The sequence below is a fragment of the Crotalus tigris genome, unplaced genomic scaffold (assembly GCF_016545835.1).
Source record: "Crotalus tigris isolate CLP2741 ecotype Arizona unplaced genomic scaffold, ASM1654583v1 scf7180000018919.839542, whole genome shotgun sequence".
NCBI lineage: Eukaryota > Metazoa > Chordata > Lepidosauria > Squamata > Viperidae > Crotalus > Crotalus tigris.
This window is the reverse complement of record NW_024097273.1, coordinates 324001-330000: the sequence shown is the minus strand read 5'-3', so window position 1 is coordinate 330000 and position 6000 is coordinate 324001. Positions and strand designations below refer to the sequence as shown.

At 39.5% G+C, this 6000-nt stretch overlaps 1 protein-coding gene across 3 annotated transcripts in view; it reads left to right on the top strand.

The window, feature by feature from the left end:
• The first annotated feature begins 1368 nt into the window (after positions 1-1368).
• CHRM2 (cholinergic receptor muscarinic 2) overlaps positions 1369-6000 on the top strand; it is a 176254-nt gene continuing 171622 nt past the window's right edge. For 2 of the 3 annotated variants that reach the window (XM_039357409.1, XM_039357408.1), the window contains exons 1-2: positions 1369-1808; positions 2581-2761. The gene's annotated coding sequence lies outside the window, so the exon portion shown is untranslated. Of the gene's footprint in view, positions 1809-2177; positions 2282-2580; positions 2762-6000 lie in introns of those variants that run through there. The other variant, XM_039357410.1, reaches the window with a different exon arrangement.

Sequence of the window (6000 nt, the reverse complement as noted above, 5' to 3'; positions counted from 1 at the left end):
TAGGTGATCATGGGAAAGGATTTATGAAGAAGGAAGGGAGGAAGTCTTGGTAGCATTACATTCACTACATTCAATTTATAGGTCATTGGCAATTAGTAGAATGCTTTGGTAGAGTGTGCTATTTGAACCCAGTCATTACTCACTGTAAGTCACCTAGTGTTGTCTCCAAGCAAGATGGGCAGCATTTAAGCTGAATAAATAATAAATTAAATAATGGATTATAAACATATTAATGATATAGTATACTGTATGAATTTGGCTAACTGGTTTATTCACAGATTTTTTTTCTCCTTCTTCTGTTCAGTTGTGCCCAATTCTTGAAAACTGCGTAGGCAATTCCCTGCAATTTCCTTGGCAAGGTTTTTCTGAAGTGGTTTGCCATTGTTTCCTTCCTAGGCTTAGAGAAACTCATCTATCCATCTGTTTTTGTGCATAAAGTGGGACTAGAACTCAATGTCTCTTGGTTTTTAGTCTAATGTCTTAACCACTACCCCAAACTGGCTTCACAGATACAGCCACAAATATGTTCACAGATACACTGTTAAATAAAGCAGGTCTTTGCATCCTGTTTAATCCCAACAGAGAGATCTGCACATTTTCAACCAATTTTAGGCAACTTTTGTTTAGACCTTACAGAAATTCAATCAATTACTAATTGTTAATTTTCAAGTATGATTCATAAAGCAAAACTGGAGTCTAGATGCAAAACATTCTTTAGCTGCTTTGAAATAAGATGCAGCAATCAATACTTCAAGTATTCAGTTTTCAATATGGAATTTTCCAGTGCTGGGTAGCAGCTGTACGTGAGCCACGGAATCATAGAACTGTACAGTTGGAAGCCACTAGAAGGAACTTCTAATCCAACCCTCTGCAATTAAACCATGCATGGTGGCTGTCTTGCTTTTCTGAAAAACCTGGAGAGATGGAAAGCCCACAACCACCTTAGGTAGACTGTGCTACTATTGTATAGCTCTTGCCATCCCAGTTATTTTCCTCCAGTTTAAATGAGATCTTGTTAGTTGCCTGTGGTCTAGTAGTTATCTGTGGTCTTTCTGGTCATGTTAGATGTCCAAATGGAACCTTTGTAGCATTGAAGTCTCCACCCTTTAGGCAAGGTCTGCATTCAGTCTCTGCTATTTACAGTGTGTGTTGGATCAGCTCTGTTGGAGACATTGACAAATCAGATTGTAATTATTTGCAACGTTTCCCCCACACACACACACTAAAAGATGAGGGTTCTGAACTATGTGCACTATAGTCGGTTGCTGTTTTACCTCCACACTGAATATAACTTCCTGAGCATTGTCACCCAGTAATATAAATGGCACAGCCAGACTTGCAGATGGTGTTTTGGTTCCAAAAGTAAATTCTGCCCACATTGCATTCAGTGGTTCCCAGATCAATGGGTCCAGCATTTGCAGCCCGGCCTGTTTTGCCTTTCCCAAAAAAACTGGGATTAGCCGGCTGAGACTCTTAGAGAGCAGATTATTATTATTATTTTATTTTAATGGGATGGCTTCCAATCAGCAGCTCCGGACTTTGCCATTGGAGGAGAAGTGGCTAATCCGGTCCGAGGGAAAGAAAATGGCAAAGCTCGCCCGCGCTCCCCTGTGCGCCTTCTCCACCCCTTTTCTGCAAGCCTCTGCAAACGCCGCGGCGGGCGCGCGGGGGAAACGGCGGCGGAGCAGAGCGAACCAGTAGAGTTGCTGCCGCCGCCGCCGCCGCGCTGCCCTGCAAATCAAACTCCCATGCAAAGAAGGAGACCCTCTCGACCCACTCACCTCCTGGGCGTTCGCTCTCCCACGAAGGTGGAAACGTGGCTTCTTTTGGTGGGGAACTTTGGGAAGGGCGCGCAGAGTATATAGGGGCTGTTGTCATCTAGAGATGCCGCTTGATGTTGCTTAAATAGTCTAAGCCTCCCCCTGGCCAGATTGTTTGGAATGGGGAGGTTGGGCTCTTCGAAGACCAGCTCTTAATTCGGAGCAAGAGCAAGAAGGGAAAGGGGGAAAAAAAAAAAAAAAAACGCCGAGTCTGTGCGCGAGACAGAAAGAGACCCAAGGGGAGAAAAACGCCCAGCAAGGGCACCCAGGTCCTCTTGACCAAGGGGCTTTGCCCTGGGTTTGGATGCCTTTTTAGGCGGACCAGTCGGTCGGGCTCTGTCCGCGGTCTGCAAACCGGCGAGTCGAGGCGAAAGGCTTCGAAGCGAATCGGCGAGGACGCCGCCAACTCCGCGGGCGAAACAGGGTCTTGCTGAAGGCTCCAGCAAGAGGATTAGTCCCGGGTAGAGCGGGGATGTAAATTTCTCAGAACGATGTTGGTCGGTGGGGGTTAGGGGTTTTTGTCCCCCTTTTTCCCCCTCTCCTACTCAAGGGAATCAGACTGAGCATCAGGTTTTAGCGATGTATCGAAGCCTATGCAGATATTGTTTCTTCGGAAAGAAATCCCCTTAAATTTACTCTGGTCAAGGCACATGAGATAGTAGGTTGGGTTTTGCTCTTCCCATCTTCCTCGAGAACTAATGTGCCTTTTTTGTCCCATTCCTCCTTCCTTTTTTCCCCTCCCTCCTCTTCTTTTGGAAAGATATGGAAGATCAAGATACAGAGCTTACTGCTGGATTCTGACTCCTGGGCAGTCTGTTTGCCTTACTCTACCCTCTTGGTTTCCAAGTCCTCCAGACCCTCAGTTTGTCAAAAAGAAAAAAAAAATCAGAAAAAGTGTGCAGGAGGAAAGAAAAATGAAACTTTTGGGAACAAGATTACAGGTAAGAAATTCTTGCTCTTGTTTCTGTCTTTGCCATAATCTGGTAATTATATTTCATTGAATGGTTGGAGATTTCTGTAAAGGTTTTTTTTGGGGGGGGGAGAGAAGGGGAGTGTCTTCTGTTTTCAAATTCATGAGGACCAGAAGATTGACTTTACATATATCTCCTGTTTCAATTATAGGATTGAATCAGGAACATGATGTGAAAAACCCATGTGTCTCCCTACCCCTTTGAGACTTCTTAAAATTATCCTTAATGAAAACAGACTGGAAGAAAGGGGTTTTGCAGCAATTACAAAAAAAAAACTTAAAGATTTATTGTAGCATACACTTTGTGACCAGAGTTCACTTTGTCAGAATTAAAACAACAACAAAGACAGGACTCATTAAAAAAATAGATGACATACACTTTCAAGGATGAATACAAAGATTACAGGGCCTAAAATAAATGAAGGAAAAGTTGGAGCAGAGATTGCCAGAAGTATAAAACACAATCCTGATGATATGAAATACTTAATGTGTGAATGTTAGTATCTAAACCCCATCTACACATACTTGGAGATAAACGCATTTGAGTGAGATTTACTTCCAAAAAGTCCAGTATAAGACTGCAATTTTAAAAGAACTTCATTTTAACCACAAGGTAGAGAATTTGGTATTCTTGTGGATAGCACAAGATAGTGGGAAGGACATGCATTTAGTTCTAAAATTCCTATAGTCAATCACCAAAAGTGTAACATGTGAAATTTGTAAGAATCCCAAAAACAGCAGGAGTGGAAAATATTCCTTCTTTCCTGAAAAATCACCTCCAGGTAAAGGACTTTGACAGATATCACATCTTCATAGAATCTTGGGATGTAAGATTTAGAAGTAAACTTGGAGATCATCTAGGTGCCCAATGCAAGAATCCATATCTCAGACAGGTGGTGGCTATCTAGCTTTGTGGACCATCAATCCACAAAACATCTTTTCAATTATTGAACAGAACAGAAATTGTTGGTAATCCTAACCTCTGCATGATGACACTTCTTATACTAGAAGGCAGATATTATATTTCCTTCTCATCTTTTTCAGAATAAATATTCCCAATATCTCCATTTGTCCTCCATGTTTCTAGACCCTTTTCTTATCTTGGCCAGTCTTCTCTGGAGAAGATTGATGCATTCCAGTTTTCAATGTCCTTCCTAAAATGCCATGCCCAGAACTGGATGCAACATTCTAGATGTGGTCTGATAAACAAGAATCCAAAACTGGATGCAATATTCTAAATGTGGTCTGATAAACAAGAAACCAGAACTGGATGCAATATTCTAGATGTGGTCTAATAAACAAGAATCCAGAACTGGATACAGTATTCTAGATGTGGTCTAATAAACAAGAATCCAGAACTGGATGCAGTATTCTAGATGTGGTCTGACAAACAAAAATGGAAAAGAATAGTGACCACAACCTAGTGCTCTGTGGATCTATCAGCTTTTAGTGATGGAATTTGTAGGACAGCTGATGGGGCACATTCTGAAATAATTTTGGAAGTTCATATATTCACATTGGGTAAGCCGAATATAATGTAAGATTGAGTGTGTACAGTTATACACATTTTCTTAAAAAATGACAACCATATTTTTTAATATTTTTTATGTTGCTTTGTTTTGTTGTCCTGCTCATTCTATAGCCATTCTGTTTACAATAACTTTTTAAAAAATATTCCCTGTTGAATTTCCCTATGAAGAAAACATCAAACTGAATGAAAATTAAAAAAAAAAAAAAACAGCAATGGTGATAAAAAGGAAATAACTTGTGTAAGGAGAGAAGGAACCCAGCAATATGTAATTGCAAAGGCCAAGGAGATCCAGACTACTACATAAATGACCTTGTTCCTGAATGTATGACTCACACTTTGTGATGAGTATGGAAATGTAGCTAATTGTGGTGTCCAGCACTTGCATATATTTAAATCTTAAGTGTGCCATCTATATGGATTGCATCTTAATTCCTATCAATCCATGTTGAAATGTTGTGACATAATAATTAATTATTGGCATCCAACTAAATTTGGGGAGAAATTAACAGGTGGTGCCATCCTACGTTCCTTACCTTAAAAGTATACAATTAGTAATGGAACAAAAAGATCTTCATAGTAGGTTGGGAAAGTCATTGAAATGCATCTGTTAACTGATTGAAAAAAAAAAAGCAGCAACAAGCAAAGGAAATTGCAATTAAGAGATGGTAGATAAAGCTGAGACTTAGCTGTAGTAGTAAATTGCTCTTGAGCTGAGCTTGATGCTTGGTGAGGGCATAATCCATATTGTTTTCTTGCTACAATATGGGAGTGGTTTACTCTTCCTTTCTTTCAGGATGTTTTTTCCAACTTTCCAGTTTAGCTGAGAGTTCTTGGGATCTCTCATAAAACAGACTGTTATTGAATAATTGGTCTTCTTTCTTTCTTTCTTTCTTTCTTTCTTTCTTTCTTTCTTTCTTTCTTTCTTTCTTTCTTTCTTTCTTTCTTTCTTTCTCCCATCTAAGGACATGACTGAGATTTTTAAGAAGAATGTGTTATTCTTCTTTCTTGACCTCACTATCCTAATTTCATTTCCCCCTGCAGTTTTCAGTACTGATTGTTTAGATAGAAATTTTCCTTGCTGAAATCTATACGAAGCAAAGATTGTGGGTTATCTTTAGATGTGAGTTGCTTACAAACTCCCAGTAGCTACTTGAGAGTAAAGGTGCCCATGATTATGAGCTGCAATCTATCAGTGAAGAAGAGTCATTTTAGGACATATCACTGAATACATAGCAGGAGAAAAGAGATGTGGGATTAAGCAGCTCATTAGAGCAATATGACATGTTCCAAATTTCACTTGATTTAACTTCAGATTTTGCTTGCATTATAAGGAAACTATATATATTTCTGAATTCTTTCAGCTGCTAGCTGCTGAGTTATGCTAGGGGGGGCAGATCAATTTTCATTTTCCATTTCCTTTATTTAAAAAAGGAAATGAAGAGCAACTTTTGAGCCCAGAGTGTAATTTGATTCCACCATGTACATAACATTGAGATTATTTAAAGATAACTGATGAAAACCTGAGTTCCTAATTTTGTCTCCTTTAACAGATCACGGAGAAGTAGGGCTACTTTGGATGAAAAGAGTTTTTATCCTTTGGTATAAAATGGTCATTACCATTATCTTAAGTGAGATTTGGGGAAAGTTAAAATTAATTCAAGCAAGACTTTAAAACCAAT